Raw genomic sequence first — 22,809 nt, forward strand, 5'->3', positions numbered from 1 at the left:
TATATGCAGTTTCTTCAAGGGAAATATATTAATATTACTCCATCCAAATCATAATACAGCAGAATCAAAATTTTATCAGAGTCTTTAAGGTAGCTTCATGAGAAGACATCATTTCTCAATCATTCAGAGTGGCAGAACGGGGGAATGGGAAGAAAACTAGACTAGAATTGAGGAATCTTGTATTTTATTCCCTCTTTTTAAGCTATCATTGTTTCTAGTGATATTAGAAAAGTTACACAACTAGGCTTCAGTTTTACTCATCTGTGATAGGAGTATATTAATCATTAGCATGTAAGTAGCCAATGAGATCATATGTGTAAACTACAAGAATGTGTGAATGCAAAAGTGTATTGTTTTATTCCTTGAGGAGGAGAATCACCCCATGTTGCATTCCAAGCACATTGTAAACACTTGGAATTCAATGAGAAAAAAACACAATCCAGGGGCACCTGGGTGGCATAGTCGGTTAAGCGTCAACTCTTGGTTTTGGCTCAGGTCATGATCTTAGAGTCCTGAGATCAAGCCCTGTGTTGGGCTCTGAGCTCTACGAGGAGTCTGCTAAAGTTTCTCTCTCTCTCTCTCTGTCTGTCCTGCTTTCAAATAAATAAATAAATAATAAATAAATAAATAAATAAATAAATAAATAAATAAATAAATCTTAAAAATAAAAAGCACAATCCACTTCTCAGGAATCTGACAATAGAGTAAAAGAGAGAGACAGCATGATTTGTGGTCACAAATTCCAAATGATGCATGCTACAGGAGATAGACCAGTATGGTATGCCATGGGAGCATAAAAAAGGAACACAAAACCCTGCTGGGGGGTGAGCAGGGAATGGGTAAGTAGTCAGCAAAAAGTTCCCAGAGATGACACTAGAACTGAGTTGACTATGAGCAGGATGTAGCCACATCAATATAATACATTTTTATACATAATTCTATTTTGCTTTTACTTTATAACCAATTAAACCCTTCACACAGAAGATAATGAGAGATTCGATTGTGCTTTGATATATGGTGATTTTTAAAATAAATAAAAGGTTGACTTCTACAGGGATTTTTATGGATTTTCTGAAACTTTTCATTTTTTTGTGGATTAGTATTGATATTTCTACTGGGATAATTGTGGGAGTTTGTATTTTTCAGAGATGGCCACAGGGACACTTTCTATCATGAATGACCTTCTGCCAAGTGACTCTGCCATTGCTTTAATTTAAGGGTGGGGTCTTGACTCTTTCTTTAAATTAGGGTGAGCTTTTGAGTACTTCAACAAAGAGAATGCCAGAAATGATGCTTCATCACTTTGCATCTGGGTCATGAAAGATGATGTAGTTTTACCTTGTTCATTGTAGTAACCGTGTGGAGTGTGGAAGCGGGTTCACTTACTTGAGTCATCGTGCTATGAGGAGGTCAAACCACATGAGGACAAGTGTAGGGACCCTGGGCAACAATGTTGGCCTTTGACATTCCCAGGCCAGGCACCAGGCAGGTGAGTAAACAAACCTTCAGATGATACTCTCTCTGGCTGCAAGTCACTGGTCTCCAGCCTTTGAGTCCTGCAGGTCTGGCCCCCAACATTGCATACTTTAGTGTGGGCAGACCACCCCTGCAGAAGCTATCGGAATCCCCGATCCCCAAAATCCACACCATCAAATGGTAAGCTGCTAAATTTGGGGTCAAATTTTTATGGAGCAAAGAATCAAAATAGAATTTGGTACTCAAAGGTAAATGCTGCTATAACAAAAGCCTAAAGCACTCGGCATTGTCTATTAACCAGAGAGTGAGCAGAATTTGAAAGGGTCTTGAGGAGACTCTTAGGGAAGCTAGAGTTCAGGGAGGGAATCCTCATGGGAGGCTGGAAGAAAGATAATTCTTGTTTTTTGGTGGCATGATATTTGGTAACACTGTTTGCTGTGGTGATGTGGGAAATGCAAATGTTCTTAACCAACTAGCAGATTTGCTGGAGATAACTTCCAGGCAGAATAGGGAAAAAGCCAGCCAATTTATTTGATCAACATTGGCTTAATTTTTTATAGAAAGGAGCTAACAAGAAACTGCTCAGTTTTCAAGCAGACTATATTGGAATTATGAAGGCAACAGGATTTGCTGGGTTAGAAAAAACACAAACAACAAGGCAAAGCACAACAAAAGGAAACAAAACAAAAACAAAAAATCAAGTGATAAAGGACCCCGGGCAAAAATAAAGTAAATGATACTCTCAGGCTAAATAGGAAGCCAAGATTATTATTATAAAAATCCTTTTTAAGACCTCAGAGGTACCTAAGTTGGAGTCATATAGATACCCTTTCAAATAATCAAAAGCCTTCTAAACATCTGAATAGTGGGCTTGCAGATGGTCTCTATTTAACTGAACCCAAGGAAAGAAGGGCTTATTCCCAGGAAATGTGTGGATGTGTTTTTTCCCCCTAAAATAATTAATTATAGATAGATATACAGGAAGCCCAAAAAGTTTTTAAGAGAAAGGCCCTGTAAGGGCTCAACTGTATAAAGAGAGTTCTTTGAAAACCCACATTTTTTATAGGCAGGAAGTAGGCTGAAAAGGCCACTTAGTTACAAACATGACTCATATCTTAGGGAAGTGGAAAATTGTTTCCGAAAGCTGAACCAAAACCTCAGTCAGTAGGGCTAAGAACCGAAGGTAACAATTAATAGGGTGTAGCACAGACCCTGATCAAGAATTGGTGATGTCTGCTTGCCTGGAGTTTAGAACTTTTTGATTGTCTGGAGTCTTCCATTTTGAGCGCTTTTGAACGCAAATGGTTATAATAGTTATCTTCTGCCTGTCCCACCACTGAATTATGTAAAAATGTGTGTGCCCATGTGTGAGCTGGGGGGAGACAATCTTCTGTCTCTTTAGCTTAGAGATATTTTTTAAAGATTTTATTTATTTATTTGAGAGAGAGAGAGAGAGAATGAGCACGAAGGGAGAGGGAGAAGCAGGAACCCTGCAAAGCAGAGATCCCCCAACTCAGGGCTCGGTCCCAGGACCCTGAGATCATGACCTGAGCTGAAGGCAGATGCTTAACTGACTGAGCCACCCAGGTGCCCCTTAGATAATTTTTTAAAAAAATATTTCAGCAGTTTTATTTATTTTTTACAGCTCTATTGAAGTATAGTTAATATACAAAGACTGCACACATTTAATATATGCAATTTGATGAATATGGACATGTGCACATATCCATACAATCACCACAATCAAGGCAACAAGTACATCTGTCACCTCCAAAGTCTTCTTTGTGTCCCTTTGCTGTGAGTGTGTGTTAATAACACTTAACATGAGACCTACCATCTAAACAAAATTTTAAATTCACAACACAATATCATTAGCTATAGGCTCTATGTTTTACAGGAGACCTTTAAACTCAGTCACCTTAATATAACTGTGACTTTATCCCATTGATTAGTAGATCTCCATTTCTCCCTTTGCCCAGCCCCTATAAACCACCATTTTATTTTCTGCTTTCGTAAGTCTATTTTCAATACCTCGTATAAATAGAATTATGCGGTATTTGTCCTTGTGTGACTATCTTGTTTCACTTAGCATAATGTCTTCACATTCACAGATGCAAATGGTAGAATTTCCTTCTTTTTTTAAGGCTGATATACATATTCCTTATTCATCAGTTGATGGTCATTTTAGTTGTTTCTATATCTTGGCTATTGTGAAAAGTGCTTCAGTAAACATGGGAGTGCAGATATCTCTTCTAGATCCTGATTTTAATTCTTTGGATATATGCATAGGAATGAGACTTCTGGATCATATGATAGTTTTATTTTAGTTTTTGAGGGACCTCCATATTGTTTTCTATAGTACCTATACTATTTTGCGTTCCCGCCAACAGTGCACAAGTGTTCCACTTTCTCACCAGTGCTTGTTATTTCTTGTTTTTATAAATAAAGACATCCTAACAGGCATCCATTATGGTTGTGATTTGCATATCCCTGATGATCAGTGGTTAAACACCTTCTCATATACCTATTGGTCATTTGCATGTCTTCTCTGGAGAAATGACATTTAAGTCCCATTTTTTAAATTGGGTTGTCTTTTTGCTATTGAGTTATAAAAGTTCCTTATATGTTTTGGAAATTAACCTCTCATCAGATACATGGTTTGCAAAATTTTCTTCCATTCCGTGGATTGTCTATTCACTCTGTTAATTGTTTCCTTTGCTATTTACAGATTTTAAATTGATAGAAACTGTATGAGAGCTGTCACACAGAGGGGCTTCATATGGATATGGATCTGATTTTGACTATGGGATCCTAGACTTATAGCTGATGCCATTATGGGACAAAAATATACAAATCTTAAAGAAAAGCTTAAGTTCATTTTGTATGTTGGAATGATGTATATTTTCATGACCAGTGGGCAGACTGTGGCAGGTTGTATCTACAAAAATGGCCATGACAACACCTCACATGCTCTTTCACAGTGTGAATGCAAGATTTGGGAAGGAGGGCAGGGATTTATGACTGCTTTGGATATGGCAGAAGTGACACATTGCAATTTTTAAGGCTTAATCCTAAAAGGTGATGGAGCTTTTGCTTTATCCATTGGAACACTCTTGCTTAAAACCCTCGCTGTTATTGAGATAGTCCCAGTGCCCTGAGGCCATTCTGTGAGAAAGTCAAGTGACATGTGAGGTGACATGTATGTACTACAGTCAGCACATCTAATCTTAAATCTAATTCAACCCGGGCACCAGACATGTCAGAATATTCCAGGCCCCCACCACCAAGGTATGGTCAGTCTTCACCCAAGCTGAAGCCCCAGACATCATGGAGCAGAGACAAAACATCTCTGCTGGACTCTGTCCAAGTTCCTGACCTTCAAATTTGAGAACATCATAAGAAATTTCCTTTAAGCCACTAAGTTTTGATTCAATTTGTTATGCACAAAAGTAATCAGAACAGTACATTTTAGAGAAAAAAATATTAAAGGATACTTTGAACCCACATTTCTATTGTAAAATAATGCTAGAAATATCTAAGAATATAAAGACAAAAATTATAAAGTCCCTTCCCATATACCCTCAAACCACTCCTCTTAATGTAAGCATCCTCTATTTTAAACTAGATAAGCATTCTCCAAGGTGTTTTCTGTATTTATATAGATTACATATAAAATACATTGTCTTTTAAAATAATTTCTGGAACACCAGTCATATTGTTCAAAACATTACTATGTGAACTTAACAAGTTACCTTAGAAATCCTAACATTGCAGCATATGTACATAAATATCAATTGCTTTTAACAACTGAATGCAGAGCTGAAGTATGACTTTTATGGGCTCTCTCAAATTGTGCCTTTATGGGTCCCTGGTACATTAAAATAATAATAATAATATATCTTTTATGACTGTGTTGGAATAAAATGAATATAATCTAATCTGGAATAATTATATAATTATTATTATATTTGCTTTTTAGTGATTTTCAAAGAAATTAAAATTAAAACATTTGTGTGGACCCTAGGCACTGTGCCTACGGATCCTAATGTAGAATTTGGCTTTGGCTAATGAGAGTCTCATATTATGACTATTCATGATTTATTTAACCATTTTCCAGTTGAATAACTTTTAAGATGCTTCTACTGGGAAAACAATTTTTACTCTTGAAATGATGCTGCAATTGACATAGTTGTACTCTTTCTCCTTTTTAGGCCCTTACCTAAGTATTTTTCTAGAACACACACCTAGAGTGAGAATTGCTATATTGATGGATATATGCGTATTTAAAAAAATTGATAAATACTGCCCAAATTGCATTCTCAAAAGAGAGAATGTAGCAATTGACAATCATTTTTTTTAAAGATTTTATTTATTTATTTGAGAGAGATAGCACGAGTGGCGGGGAGGGGCCGAGAGGGAGGGAGAAGCAGACTCCTCACTGAGCAGGGAGCCTGTCTCAGGACTCGATCCCAGGACCCTGAGGTCACGACCTGAGCCGAAGGCAGATGCTTAACCCACTGAGCCACCCAGGTGCCCCTCAGCTGACAATCATTTCAGCACTGGTGGGAGTTTTCCCTTACATCATAGACAATATTTGATTGTATCAGTAATTTATATATAATATAGTATTTTTACAAAATTGTTAACAAAAAACCTCACTGAGCATGTGCATTTATTTGTGTTTGTCTATGATTATATGAGCATAAGAAATGATAAAAAAATGATACATACAAGCTGCTAATGTTTGTTACCCAGACAAAACGATGGAGAGAGGGAAAGGATAGAAAAAACAAACAAAAATAAGGAATTTATGAAATTATTTTTAAATGAATGTTTTAAAACAGAAAGTAGAATGTATGATTTTACAAACAATACTATCAGTCCTTTTATCTTTATGATATATACCCAGCCCTCCAGTGAGGGAAACAGTCTAATTCTGATCCTTAATCAAGAGATAACTGCTGGGTGGGTCAAAATTGGACACCTGACCTCAAAGCATTCAATCCCTAAGATGTCCAGAAACCCATGAGATTTGAATTAATGACTGAGAAAAAATAGCATAGAAGATCTACAACCTTCTGCCAAAGAAGAAAGTACTTAGTAGCCAGTCCTTGGAGCCTATAGCATGGTCTAGCTCTGCATTCGAAAGTGTTAAGTAAAAGCAAACAAACAAAAAGTTGCAAACCATGTATAGCATGATTCCATTTCTATTCAAAATAAAGTGTATGTGTCTCAATTGTTTTTGTCCATTAATTACCTGCTTCTTTTGGTTTCAGTTTTTTTTTTTCGTTTCTATCTTACCTTTCTCTTTTTTAAATATTTTATTTATTTGAGAGGGAAAGAGAGAGAGCACGAGCAGGGGGAGGGACAGAAGGAGAAGCAGACTTCCCGCTGAGCAAGGAGCCTGACCTGGGGCTCAATCCCAGTGCCCTGGGATCATGACCTGAGCCAAAGCAGACGCTTAACTGACTGAGCCTCCCAGGTTCCCCTCTATCTTACCCTTCATGCTTGTTTTTCCTCAGATGTCTGGTGATTCATATTTCTTTCTTTTAGGAATGGAGAATGTGTTTCTTGTGTATCTGTTTAGATCTGAAGGATGGACTCAAGTTGGAGATCACTGACTCTGTGCTTCTAAAAGATGGCATTTAGAACAAGTAGCCCTTCTGAAAAGTAATTAGGAAGTTGGGTGGAGTATATGAGCCTGTACTTTCTAGTCATTCACACACCAGGAAGGAATGTTCAGGTTTCCTGTTACACGTTGGGCAATTGATGTAATTAATTGTCTTTTTTTAATGGACATTGTGTAAACTGATAGAGGAACATAACCAAGAAACAGTAGTTTTGTGTTTTGTTAAATATATAAAACAGATAAAATCAAATTACATTAAATTCTATATGATGGAGTTTTCAGTTGAAACGTCCCTTGTGTAAACAATCCATCTAATCTCACCATTGATCTGACCATAGACCCCCTCTTGGAGATAAGCCCACATGTCACTTTTAAGCCTACAATTCTTGTTTCCTTCCCCCTATCTCTCCATTCCTCCTTCTCCTTCCAACCTCATTCCCCCAATGAGAAAGAAGCAGAATGTCACCTGATAAGTAAGGTTAAGCAATTATATCTGATGGAGACATGGTTGGTATACAAGGGCTTTGAGTGCAGCTAGTCTGAAGCAAATGGTGAACTTTGCCATCTTAGATACTTAAACCATGCACAATTAACAAATTAGTGAGTCAGGTTTACCCTTTTTATAAAGGATCTTCATCATATCACTATTTAAAGTTATGTAAACATCTCTGTCTAGAAAATAACCAACAGTGATGGAAAATCTGAAACTAAGTGAAGAATGTATTAGCATGGAAGAGTGTCTATGAACTTCAGACTTGCTAAGGATAAGAGCTATAGAGACTTGGGTGGTTCCAAAGAAGAGAAGAAGAAGAAGAAGAAGAAGAAGAAGAAGAAGAAGAAGAAGAAGAAGAAGGAGGAGGAGGAGGAGGAGGAGGAGGAGGAGGAGGAGGAGGAGGAGGAGGAGGAGGAGGAGGAGGGGGAGGGGGAGGGGGAGGAGGAGGAGGAGGAGGAGGAGGAGGAATAAAAGTGGTATTGCATGCTTACATTTTGACTGCTTCTTGTTGAGTAGTGATGTGAGGAAGTAGGCTTAGTCGGCCACTTTGTGTTTATCATCCCATTAATGATAATTCATTCATGGAGAGTTGCATGAGTTTTGATGGCATTATTTGCTAATTCTACTTATGGGAGCCTCACAATTCTTTCAAGAGTAATAATGAATCTACAACTAAAGCAAGTTCCAGTCTGCATTTAACACAACCCACACTCATGATCTTTCAAACATGTTGTTTTGTTTGAACATTTAACATCTCCTATTGATCTCAAGATCATCTGAAATCAACAAATATGTATTAAATATTTATGAAGTTCTTACTGGGAGCCAGGTAATTCCATAGTAATAATTTTCCAATGTTGATTTAATTTCTTTCTGTTTTTATTTGTTACTTTTTTTCCTCTTTTTGCTTGTTTCTCTTTCTTTTCCTTTCTGAATCAAAGAAGATTTCATGATCATGTCCTATTTTTAAAAGGGACTACATTCTTTTTGATGGCTCAGTAATATAAAAAAGAATGAAATCTTGCCACTTGCAATGATGTGGAGGGAACTAGAGTGTATTATGCTAAGTGAAATAAGTCAGTCAGAGAAAGACAAATATATGATTTTACTCATGTGGAATTTAAGAAACAAAACAGACGGATATAGGTAAAGGGAAGGAAAAATAAAATAAGATGAAATCAGAGAGGGAGACAAAGCATAAGAGACTCCTAAGTGTAGGAAGCAAACTGAGGGTTGCTGGAGGGGAGGTGGGGGAGGAGGCAACTGGGTGATGGGCATTAAGGAAGGCATGTGATGTAATGAGCACTGGGTGTTATATGCAACTGATGAATCACTAAATTGTACCTCTGAAATGATTAATACACTATATGTTAATTAAGTTGATTTTAAACAGCAAATAGACTGCAAACATAGGTAAGAGTTATGTGATATCCCGTAATTCAGACATATATCTATATCTATAATCTAGATAGATAGATGGATAGATAGATGATAGCTAGCTAGCTAGCTGGCTAGCTAGCTAGCTAGGTATCTTGCCTACAAATATTTACTAAATAAATATTTGGACTGGAAAAAAAAGTTGGGGCAAACTTTATATATTGCATCCAATTCCCTCATTTTACAGGTGAAAAAACTAAGATTCAGAATAGTAAAATAACTTACTCAAGATCCTTCTGTAAGTAGAGAAGCCAGTAAAAGCACTCAGGTCTTCTGTGGAGACTTTTCAGTACAGTGTGGATTTTTCCCATCGACAGTCCAAAATTATACACCACAAATTTGTGTGTGCTTGTGTGCATGTGTGTGTGTGTGTGTGTGCGCGTGCGTGTGCATGGTTGTATGTCATTTGAAAGTCAGCTGCTAAATACTCATTGCATCAATTCCAAAATGGCAGTGATGGTAATGGCTATGTGTCTGTAAATACGACCTTCAGATCTTTTTGTTTTGTGTGCCTACAGAGATTGACTTCAGAATGATTATGTTTTCCTAGGCCCTTCCCCCTTTAAAACTCTGCTTTCCAATAGAAAGGTTTGTCTTTTCTTTCTCTAGCAGAGTCACATTGCTTGAGATTGACAAGTAGCCTCTTTGCAGATGTCACTTCCTAAGAGTCAACAGCTCTGCCACATTGTTTCCAATTATGTTTGACAATGCCCTTGCAAAAATCTATGGACAACCTATTTCAGCTTGTCACATGTGAATTATACTTTCCTTTCCTGGTCCTCCCATTCTAGTAACAGATATTAGTCCCAAACAGACCACGTGGCTATGATGGTAAATTAGTGACTTAAGAGGACTCTCCCGTGAGTGATAGAAAATCACTCTGGAATGAAACAAAGTTCTCATGGAGTTACTGCTGATTAAATTCAGTGGTAGCCATTGATAGGGGGTGTCCTTGGGTGTGATGGTGCTGAATGCCACTTACAGGAAGTCTGCACACATACACTGATTTATATAGCTTAGCTAGGGGTCACATCTCTGGATGCTGATGGAAACTGCCGATGTGATATCTAAGCAGCTGTCATTTCACACTGAGAAATCCTAGAGGGAGGAAGAAGTGCCAAGAGCTATAAAAGTGAGAAACGGTCTCAGTTTTTTTAAGGGAAAAAACCATAATTTATATCAGAAATTATAGATTTGGGGCACTATCTGGAGTAGGCAATTAAATAAATGTTGTGTTGGAATGTTGGAATAGGCAATGTCTCTAGTATAGGTACTTGAGGAATCTTTAATAACTGAATTGACTTAGGGGTGCCTGGGTGGCTCAGTTGGTTAAGCGTCTGCCTTTGGCTCAGGTCAGGATCTCAGGGTCCTGGGATCAAGCCCCGCATCAGGCTCCCTGCTCAGCGGGGAACCTGCTTCTCCCTCTTTCTCTGTCTGCTGCTCCCCCTGCTTGTGCTCTCTTGCTCTCTGTCAAATGAATAAATAAAATCTTAAAAAAAAAATAACTGAATTTGACTTAGAGTGAATGGAATTAGGGATCAGTGTGGGACCAGGTGTACCATTGAAGACCACGTCTTGCCAAATTCCTCCTGTGCCTGTTTTTAGATGAGAGCAAATAAATATTTTTTCATGAGTTAACATGGTGAAAGGAGAGCAGGATATTGCTTTTATTTTATTTGAATCTGATTCAACAATCCTATTTACATAGATAAGAATTCTCTAGAGGAAAGATTCAGTGATCATCCTTAGCTTTGTTCCCTTGAGAATTTTATATGATTTGAATGACACTATAAAAGATCTATTTAGCAACTCAGGACAAGTTTAAGATCTGCGTCTACTAGAATATAACTCCATGAAGGCAGGGAGTTCTGCTGTTTGAGTCACTGTTTTATTTCCAACATGTGTTTGCCTGACACACATGCTCAGCATAATTTTGTCAAATAAATACACAAAGCCAGGGAAAAGGAAATACACAGAAATGAGTTTCACCAGTTTTGCAGAAACTCCAGTCCTCCCTAAGTGTCTCTTACCTGGTCTTAGAGTTTCTAATGAGTTGGTTCACATTAATCTTATTCTTGACTGCCCAATTGTAGCCACAATTTGCTTTCTTTCCTATTCTGTCCAAGTGCGACTGTCTCTGATCAGCATAAATGCCTATCAAAAACATCACTGCCACTGCTTTGGTACCCACATGCCATCTCTAGTGATGATTCCTAGGTTGAAGCTGTCAGTCTCAGAGGCCAAATAGAAAATGAAAAGAGCAAGGAAGATGCCCGGCTACTGCCAACCTCCATGAAGAGACTATTATATGTGGTTTAAACACACTCAAGCGTAGAAGCTCCAATGTCTGGCCTTCGTGCTAATTCCCTGATGCAGAGGTTATGCCCTGGCTGTCGAATGGAGTAAGTTCGGGGGGTAACTTTATTGTAAATGCACATGTAATATGTCACATCACCACGGGTGTTGCAAACTTTGTTACCTTCATGCTGGTTTTGCTGCCACTTGCAATGGTGCCTTCGCTCTCAGTATATGATTTTTCATTGCTGTGCAGCACAGAGGGAACTCAGCTTACTTGAGTCTGCTATCCTTAGAAAGACCTTCTTATGAGATTGGCCTTTGACTGGTGTCCAGGAACTTAGGTTTTTTATCATTCGCAAAACTGAAAAATAAAACTCACCATGCCTAAACTGTTTGCACAAACACTATGTTTTATGCTGAATGCCTGTTTTCCATTTGGGGATCTCTGAGGCAAAGGGCATCTGCATGATCAGTCACAGGTAAAAACAATGGTAATGAGCCCGTAATGTCCTTCCCAGGTAGGGAACATTTCACATGTGTTGTCATAACTCAATACTTGAGGAATTGTGTGTCAAGAAGACCCTTGGAAAATGGCACCTGCTTTCCTCTGGACTTTGATCCACGTGCACCTTTTCCCCTTGCTAATTATGCCTTGTATCTTTTTTGCTGTAAGAATGTAATTATAGTCATGAGTATAATTATATACTGATTTCTGTAAGTTCTCCTAACAAATCACTGGACCTGGGGATGTCCTTTGGAACTACTGATACAGCTGTCAAGGAAGGGATCATATTAACCACTACAGATTCTGTCTGACATTCAGGGTCCCTGAATATTATCATAATTCATCTCTCTTTATTATTTTTTTTGCTCAGTTGAGTTAAAAATCAAGTATGAACCCATAAGACAAAATGAATAAAATACTAAAAATATGCTATTAAAAGAGTAGCCTCAATTTATTGAGCCAATTTACATATTTATTTTTCATTTTAGTGGGCACTATGATTGCTACTTGGCATGCATTTTCTCATTTAATCCTTATAACATTTCCGTGAGACATGGAACTGTAAAATCTTAAATTTATAGATGGAGAAACTGGGACATAGGGAGGTCAAATACCTTGTCAAAAGTTCTACAGCTAAAAAAGTAGTGGAATTGGGATTTAAAGCAAGAGTTTTGTAAAATCAGTCTTGATAACACTACATGGGATCGATTTTTTCCTGTCTTTAGATTTACCTTCTACTTAGACCCTTACTTGCCACAAACCAATCATTATACTCCTTGCAGATCTCTGTTTTGGGATAATTTTTTTTTTTTTCACAAAAAACTACTGAGTCTGTCGATCACATAGAACATATATGACATGTGTACCCGCCAGCAGTCCTCCAAAAACCATGTCCAAAACATAGGGAAAAATGAGTCTAAGTTGTATCAAGGACAAAACTAAGTCTTTTTTTTATTTAAATTCAATCAACCATGGGGTGTCTGGGTGGCTAGGTCAGTTAAGCATCTGCCTTCAGCTCAGGTCATGATCTCAGGGTCCTGGGATCGAGCCCCACATAGGGCTCCCTGCTCAGTAGGAAGTCTGCTTCTCCCTCTCCCTCTGCCCTTCCCCACCCCCTGCTCATCCTCTCTCTCTCTCTCTCTCTCTCAAATGAATAAATACAATCTTCAAAAAAATAAATAAATTCAATTAGCCAACATATAGTACATCATTAGTTTCAGATGTAGTTTTCAATAATTTATCAGTTGCGTATAACACTGTGATCATCACATCAAGTGCTCTCCTTAATGATCATCAGCCAATTACCCCATGCCCCCCACCTATTTCCCCTCCAGCAACCCTCAGTTTATTTCCTAAGAATTAGGAGGTTAAGAGTCTAAGTTAAGAGTCTTTCATGGTTTGTCTCCCTCTCTGATGACTTCCCATTCTGTTTTCCCTCCCTTCCCCTATGATCCTCTGTGCTGTTTCTTATATTCCACATATGAGTGAAACATATGATAATTGTCTTTCTCTGATTGACTTATTTTGCTCAGCATAATACCCTCCAGCTCCAACCACATCAGTGTAAATGGTAAGTATTCATCCTTCTGATGGCTGAGTAATATTACATTGTATATATATATATATATATATATATATATATATGCTACATGTTCTTTATCCAGTCATCTGTCAATGATATCTTGGCTGTTTTCATAGTTTGGCTATTGTGGATATTGCTGCTAGGAACACTGGGGTGCAGGGGTCGCTTCAGATCACTACTTTTGTACCTTTGGAGTAGATACCTAGTAGGGAAACTGCTGGGTCATAGGGTAGCTCTATTTTTAACTTCTCGAGGAACCTCCATACTGTTTTCCAGAGTGACTGCACCAGCTTGCATTCCCACCAACCGTGTAAGAGGGTCCCCTTTCTCAACATCCTCGCCAACATCTGTTTTGTCCTGTCTTGTTAACTTTAGCCATTCTGACTTGTGTGAGGTGGTATCTCATTGTGGTTTTGATTTGTATTTCAATTCAAGTGATGTGGAGCATTTTTTCATGTGTCTGTTGGTCATTTGGTAGTCTTCTTTGGAGAAGGATCTGTTCATGTCTTCTGCCCATTCCTTGACTGGATTATTTGTTTTTTGAGTATTGAGTTTGGTATGTTCTTTATAGATCTTGGATACTAGCCCTTTAGCTGATATGTCATTTGCAAATATCTTCTCCCATTCTGTAGGTTGCCTTTTAGTTTTGTTGACTGTTTCTTTTGCTGTGCAGAAGCTTTTTATCTTGAAGCCCCAATAGTTCATTTTTGTCTTTGTTTTCTGTGCCTTGGGAGACAGGTCTAGCAAGAAGATGCTGTGCCTGAAGTCAGAGAAGTTGCTGCCTGCGTTCTCCTCCAGGATTTTGATGGATTCCTGCCTCATATTTAGGTCTTTCTTTTATTTTTAAGATTTTATTTATTTATTTGAGAGAGAGAATGAGATAGAGAGAGAGAGCATGAGAGGGGGGAGGGTCCGAGGGAGAAGCAGACTCACTTCCTAGCAAGGAGGCCGATGCGGGACTCGATCCCGGGACTCCAGGATCATGACCTGAGCCGAAGGCAGTCGCTTAGGTCTTTCTTCTCTTTTGAGTTTATCTTTGTGTGTGGTGTAAGGAAATGATCCGGTTCCATTCTTCTTCATGTGGCTGTCCAATTTTGCCAACACCATTTACTGAAAAGACTTTTTTTTCCATTGGATATTCTTTCCTGCTTTGTCAAAGATTAGTTGACCATAGAGTTGAGAGTTCACTTCTCGGTTCTCTATTCTGTTCCATTGATCTATCTGTCTGTTTTTATGCCAGTACCATACTGTCTTGATGATTATAGTTTTGTTATAGAGCTTGAAGTCTGGCATTGTGATGCCATCAGCTTTGGTTTTCTTTTTCAACATTCCTCTGTCTATTTGGGCTCTTTTTGGTTCCATACAAATTTTAGGATTATTTGTTCCAGCTCTGTGAAAAATGTCAATGCTATTCTGATAAGGATTGCTTTGAAGGTGTACATTGCTCTGGGCAGCATAGACATTTTAACAATATTTGTTCTTCCAATCCATGAACATGGACTGTTTTTCCATTTTATTGTGTCTTCCTCAATTTCTTTCATAAGTTTTCTGCAGTTTTTAAAGATTTTTTTTTTTTATTTATTTATTGAGAGAGAGAGAGAATGGTAGAGAGAGAGCATGAGAGGGAAGAAGGTCAGAGGGAGAAGCAGACTCCCCGCTGAGCAGGGAGCCCGATGCGGGACTCGATCCTGGGACTCCAGGATCATGACCTGAGCCGAAGGCAGTCGCTTAACCAACTGAGCCACCCAGGTGCCCTCTGCAGTTTTTAGAGTACAGATCCTTTACCTCTTTGCTTAGGTTTATTTCTAGGTATCTCATGGTTTTTGGTGGAATTGTAAATGGGATCAATCCCTTAATTTCTCTTTCTTCTGTTTCATTGTTACTGTATAGAAATGCAGCTGATTTCTGTGCATTGATTTTATAACCTGCCATGTTGCTGAATTCCTGTATGAGTTCTAGCAGTTTTGGGGATGGAGCCTTTTGGGTTTTCCTCATAAGGTATCATGTCATCTGCAAAGAGTGAGAGTTTGACTTCTTCTTTGCCAATTTGAATGCCTTTTATTTCTTTTTGTTGTCTGATTACTGAGCTAGGACTTCTAGTACTATGTTGAACAGCAGTGGTTAGAGTGGCCATCCCTGTCATGTTCCTGACCTTAGGGGAAAAGCTCTCAGTTTTTCCCTTTGAGAATGATATTCTCTGTGGGTTTTTCCTAGATTGCTTTTATGATATTGAGGTATATTCCCTCTATCCCAACACCGTGGAGAATTTGAATCAAGAAAGAATGCTGTATTTTGTCAAATGCATTTTCTGCATCTATTGAGAGGATCATATGGTTCTTGTCCTTTCTTTTATTAATGTGATATATCACATTGATTGATTTGTGATTGTTGAACCAGCCTTGCAGCCAAGGAATAAATCCCACTTGGTCATTGTGAATAATCCTTTTAAGGTCCTGTTGGATCTTGTTGGTAGTATCTTGGTGAGAATTTTGGCATCCATGTTCATCAGGGATATTGGTGTGTAATTCTCCTTTTTGATGGGGTCTTTGTCTGGTTTTGGGATCAAGGTAATGCTGGCCTCATAGAAAGAATTTGGAAGTTTTCCTTCCATTTCTATTTTTTGAAACAGCTTCAGAATAATAGGTATTATTTCTTCTTTGAATGTAGAATTCCCTGGGAAGCCGTCTGGGCCCGGACTCTTGCTTGTTGGGAGATTTTTGATTACTGCTTCAATTTCCTTGCTAGTTATGGGTCTGTTTAGGTTTTCTATTTCTTCCTGTTTCAGTTTTGGTCTTTTATAAGTCCCCAGGAATACATCCATTTCTTCCAGATTGCTTAATTTGTTGGCATATGATTGCTCATCTTATGTTCTTAAAATTGTTTGTACTTCCTTGGACTTGTCCGTGATGTCTCCTCTTTCATTCATAATTTTATTAATTTGTGTCCTTTCTCTTTTCTTTTTGATAAGTCTGGCTAGGGGTTTATCGATCTTATTCATTCTTTCAAAGAACCAGATTCTAGTTTCATTGATCTGTTCTACTGTTCTGGCTTGATTCATTGATTCCTGCTCTAATATTTATTATTTATCTTCTTCTGCTTGGTTTAGGATTGATTTGCTCTTCTTTCTCCAGCTCCTTTAGGTGTAAGTTTATCTTGTGTATTTGAAACTTTTCTAATGTTTTGAGAAAGACTTGGATTGGTATGTACTTCCCTCTTAGGACCACCTTTGCTGTATCCCAAAGGTTTTGAACAGTTTTGCTTTCATTTTCATTTGTTTCCATGAATTTTTTTAATTCTTCTTTAATTTCCTGGTTGACCCATTCATTTTTTTTAAAGATTTTATTTATTTATTTATTTGAGAGAGAGGATGAGATAGAGGAGAGAGAGCACAAGAGGGAAGAGGGTCAGAGGGAGAAGCAGACTCCCTGCAGAGCAGGGAGCCCGATGCGGGACTCGATCCTGGGACTCCAGGATCATGACCTGAGCCAAAGGCAGTTGCTTAACCAACTGAGCCACTCAGGTGCCCTGACCCACTCATTCTTGAGTAGGATGCTCTTTAGCCTCCAAGTGTTTGATTTCCTTCCTTCCTCAAATTTCCTCTTGTGATTGAGTCAAATTTCAAAACATTGTGGTCTGAAAATATTCAGGGAATAATCCCAGTCTTTTGTTATCAGTTGAGACCTGATTTATGACCCAGTATGTCATCTATTCTGGAGAATGTTCCATGAGCACTTGAGAAGAATGGGTATCCTGTTAATTTGGGATGGAACGCTCTGTATATATCTACAAAGTCCATCTGGTCCAGTGAGTCATTCAAAGTCCTTGTTTCCTTGTTAATCTTCTGCTTAGTGATCAATCCATTGCTGTGGGTGGGGTGTTGAAGTCTCCTACTATTATTGTATTATTATCAATGTGTTTCTTTAATTTGGTTATTGATTGGTTTATGTAATTGGCTGCTCCCAAGTTAGGAGCATAAATATTTATAATTGTTAGATCTACTTGTTGGATAGACCCTTTAAGTATGATATTGTGTCCCTGTTCATCCCTTACTAGAGTCTTTGGTTTAAAATCTAATTTGTCTGATATGAGGATAGGTACTCCTGCTTTCTTTTGATGTCTGTTAGCATGATAAACATTTCTTCACCCCCTCACTTTCAATCTGGAGTTGTCTTTAGGTCTAACATTAGTCTCTTGTAGACAGCATATGGATGAGTCTTGCTTTTTTATCCAATCTGATACCTTATGTCTTTTGATTGGAGAATTTAGCCTATTTATATTCAAGTAACTATTGAAAGATATAAATTTAGTTCCATTGTATTGCCTGTAAAGCTCCTGTTTCTGTATATTGTCTATGTTTCTTTCTGGTCTATGTTACTTTTGGGGTCTCTCTTTGCTTATAGGATCCCCTTTAATATTTCTTGCAGGGCTGGTTTAGTGATCACAGATTCTTTTATTTCCTCTTTGTCCTGAAAGCTCTTTATCTCTCTTTCTATTCTGAATGACAGTCTTGCTGGATAAAGTATTCTTGGCTGTATATTTTTCTCATTAATACCCTGAATATATCATGCCAGCCCTTTCTGGCCTGCCAGGTCCTTGTGGATAGGTCTCCTGCCGACCTAATGTTACTACCCCTGTAGGTTAAGAACCTCTTGTCTTGAGCTGCTTTCACGATTTTCTCTTTATTTAACTGAGATGTAGTCTAAATTGGATGCTCTAACAGCTAGGGTAAATGAGTCAGAAGAGAGAGTAAGTGACGTAGAAGACAAGTTGATGGGAAGGAAGGAAACTGAGCAAAAAGATAGTGAAACAACTAATGGACATGAGGGGAGGTTTTGAGAAACCAGCAATACCATAAAGTGAAACAATATTAAAATTATTGGGGTCCCTGAGGAAGAAGAAAGAGAGAGGAACAGAAAGTATATTTGAGCAAATCATAGCTGAGAATGTACCTAATCTGGGGAAGGAAACAGACATTCAAGTCCAAGAGGTAGAGAGGACCCCTCTCAAGATCAGTAAAAATAGATCAACATTCTGACATATAATAGTGAAACTTGCACATTTTAGAAATGAAGAGAAAATCATAAAGAAAACTAAGTCTTTATAAAAGCATTTGAAGTTGTTCTCAGCTTGCTCTCAAATCTTTGAGAGCAGGAATTAGATTTTAAAATACAGATGAATGGATAAAGAAGTTGTGGTCCATATATACAATGGAATATTACTCAGCCATCAGAAAGGATGAATACCCACCATTTGCATAGACATGGATGGAATTGGAGGGGATTATGCCTAGTGAAATAAGTCAAACAGAAAAAGACAATTATCGTATGATTTCTCTCATGTGTGGAACATAAGGAACAGCACAGAGGACCACAGTAGAAGGGACGGAAAACTGAATGGGAAGAAATCAGAAAGAGACAAACCATGAAAGACTCTGGACTCTGGGAACCAAACTGAACGTTACACAAAGTTAGGGGGTGAGGGGATGGGGTAACCAGGTAATAGGTATTAAGGAGGGCATGTGTTGTGATGAGCACTGGGTGTTATATGCAACTAATGAATCTTTGAACACTACATCAAAAACTAATGTTGTACTACATGCTGGCTAATTGAACACACAAAAAATAGTAATACAAATAAAATATACTTGAATCCTTAACAACACATGCCATTTCTGGCACATACGCGGTACTCAATTTTTTTAAAAAATGTAGTTAGTGGATAAATAGATGAGTATTTGGCTATAGAACTTGTTTAGGGATTTGGTCATTGTAATACTGTCCAGAAATTTTAGTGTTAGAGACACAATTTAGACTGGAGGTTTGGGCAAATTAATAGACATATATTCACATTACATTTATAGCTAAAAGATGTTACAAATTCATAAAATAACCATGACTCAAAACCACACTAAGGGAAGTTTCAGTAATAAGAAAGTGGCTGAGTGCATCCATACTATTGATCTGTTAAGAAGAATTTGGTATAACTTTTCCATGATGTGTTAAATGAAAGATGCAAGTTTCGATCCTGACAGTATGGAATGATTACAATTTCATTAAAATACATAATCATATATATTGATGTACATATGTCCATATATATGTTCACTAAGCTTGTTTACTAAGACTGTGTGTTCATGTGCATTTGTGTGTGAGTATGTGCGTGTGTGCATTGTGTGTGTGCATTATATGCATATGTACATCTTTATCTGAAGGGTGTACTTAACTGTGACTATTTGGGGGTTAGATTTATGTATGGCTTTTATTTTCTTATTTTGATCATTTTCTATTTGTTTATAGTGAATTGGATTGTTTTATGAAATAAGGAAAAACGCACTAAAAAGACAGTATCAGGGCTAGCATAACAGAACCAATAATTCTGCTTTGTTGACTGTGGGGAAATAAAAACTGCCCTTTTATTTATGGAAGCAAAGGTCTTCTCTAGGTCTTAAGGGATGAGGTAAAATTCAAACTTCTAAGCCTGGCATTGAAAAGGCCCCAGAGTCTGGCCTCAATATAGCATTTTGACCTTAAATCCCACATCTCTCATAAATTCCATTCTATAAAACTGTTTTGTTCACATCCTTAGAATGAACTTTGCAGTGTCCTGCTCCCACAAATATCCTCACATCAAATTTTATTACCTGGAATGACTTTCCACTTCCTCCATACATTTTGTAGACCTATATTCTATTGCTATTTGAATTCTTCCTCTTAAATGCGATGGCTTCCCTGAGATCTGGTATTGAGTTCCAATCCAACTTGTGGAAGCTAGAGAGATTTTATTGAACTCACATTTTCACAAGTATCTTTGGGATAGATGGTGGGATGTTTTAAACCAAGGTCTAAGATTAAAATTTTCCCAAAGTTTCCATATTAGTCACGCCGCACTTCAATATCCCACACACATGCATGCAGAGAAAACACGTCTGTAATATCAGCACAATGCAACAAATATTAAAGAACATTACAAAGAGCAAAAAGAAGAGGCAGATTTTTATATTATTTTACTTTAGGGATCCAATTATTTCTAGTATCATTTTTTTAAACTAGCGCAGGCTATTAACATACTGTGATTTAAAGCTTCTCCCAGTTAGCCCAATGAAGTTCTCCAGAAAAAGCCAAATTTTCCAAACCTCCAAGTAAGCGATATAGAAGGAAGATCACAATCAGAGTACTGGAGTAGGGCTACGTTCAGAGTTTGGAACTTGGCTCCGCTGCCAAGTAACTGTGTGACTTTGAGCAAATTAACTCACTTCTCTGAATCTCTGTTTCCTCATTTGTAAAGTGGGAGTGATAATAATACTGACTGCTTGAAGTTATGAAAAGTTATCGTACAGCATATATAAAGGGGCTGTCAGCAATAAATTCAGTTTCCTTACATTTCCAGGAACGATGGTCTAACTTCCAACTACCATCACCTGCTGTGCCTCTTCTGATAGTTTACCTGGCTCCTGAGCCTTTTTCTGCCTAAAAACAGGCAGGTTGCTTGTTTCTTTCTTCAACAGCAAACTTCAACTGTGACTGTTGGGAGATGACATTTAAATGCCCCATTGCTCTCTCCCTTGTTTAGGATAATCCCAAAGTTCATGATTTGTATTATCTTCCAGGTTTGCCAGGGAAATTAGGCCATAGAGAGGTAATTTGCTGAAAGCATACCTTTTATATGTATATTTTTTTCTCGTTCTTTGTCTCAATTTTCCATTCCCATAGATATATTTCCTAGGATGATCTCCCAAATATACTACTTGCACTCAAATCCTTGCCTTGGGGTCTGCTTCTAAAGGAACCCAAACTAAAAAACAGAGGTTATGTATTATTGATGGAGTGTTTGTGTGCCCCAGAATTCATATGTTGAAATCCTAACCACCAATATGATCATATTTGGAGGTGGGCATTTGGAGGTAAGCAGGTCAAGAAGGTGGATACCTCATGAATGGGATTAGTGCCCACATAAGAGAGACCCAGCGAGCTCTCTCACCCTTGTCCACCAGGTGAGGATGCTCAAGGGAAGATGATCACTTATGAACCAGGAAGAGGCTTTCATCAGACACATATTTTGCCAGCACCTGATGTTGGACCTTCCAGAACTATGAGAAATAAATTTCTGTTGTTTGAGCCACCTAGTCTGGGATAAGTTACAGCAGCCAAACTGACTGAGGCAGTATGGCATATAATAAGTATACAGCAAATATTAGGTTGTCTGATTACTGCTTCTACATTATTTATACTAATAATTCATAGTGTATTTTTCACAGTGATTCAGCATCTATACCTCAAAAGAAGGTACGTCTGGAAATTTAATAAACATTACATAGAAAATGGGAAAAAGTAAAAGCTTACATTGCTAATTAACCATGACATAGTCATCACTGGTGCATCAAAACTTCCCTGAAGTAAAGTGGAATGGCCCTAAAAGTTACATGAAGAAAAGAAATACCCAGGGCACATGGTACACCCCAAGCCAGTTTGCCTTCATAAACCTTTTCAGTGGTTCTCAGCTCATTGTCGCTTGATTTATGAATGTGTTTTCAAAAACACTTCTTAGCTTTCTGACAGTTATATTCTGAAATACCTCCTGCCATTATAAGCCAAATGAGGTTAAGGGTCAGGGAATCGTTTTCTATGAAGGAAAATTATTCTTGGTACTTGTGAGGTCAATGGAACTGTGCAATGTTGAAAAAAAAAAAAAAGAAAAGAAAGACTGTGGCCAGGATGCCAGTATGAATTTCCACTTAGCATTTCTTCACTGTAAAACCTTGACGAAGTTACATTTTATGTAATTCCAGTCTGTCTTCTGTAAAATTGGAAATTACATAAATTTTTGTGAGCGTTGGGATTAGATAAATGTGTATGAAATGATTTGACATCATAAGCATTCAGTAAATGGTGAGACCATTTTCTTATGTTGGTGTTTTACTTTGACCTATTTAATTTTACTTCATAAAAGTTATAAGATGACACATCTATTTATTAGTGTATGCATTGTCTGTGCCCTCCTGGCTAGAATGGTAACTCTATGAGAGCACAGGTTGTTGTATATACTGCTATATTCCCATTTAAACTGGTGCCTGGAATAGGGTAGACGGTCAGTTACTGTATGTTGAATAAATAAATGTCACTATTTTGTGTAAGTCAATGGCTCTTTCTGAATGCTCACTCTACACTGACATGTATGTGTACAATTTGAAGATATCATTATGTTTTATCTAGCCCTGACCTTGTGTCATGAAAATTCAGAGGATTTCAGGTCTCTTGGGGATGAATGAGCATCAAAATGACTCATCTTCTGATTAATCATGAAGTGCAAATCTCATTAACAACATAACTTGGTTCAAAACCAGTCCCTTGATTTAAATGTATGTTTCTCCTATTCCACCAACCATACTTCAA

The sequence above is a fragment of the Eumetopias jubatus genome, unplaced genomic scaffold (assembly GCF_037043125.1).
Source record: "Eumetopias jubatus isolate StellerSeaLion01/CBP00866 unplaced genomic scaffold, mEumJub1_p1.0 scaffold_2, whole genome shotgun sequence".
In the NCBI taxonomy this organism is placed as follows: domain Eukaryota; kingdom Metazoa; phylum Chordata; class Mammalia; order Carnivora; family Otariidae; genus Eumetopias; species Eumetopias jubatus.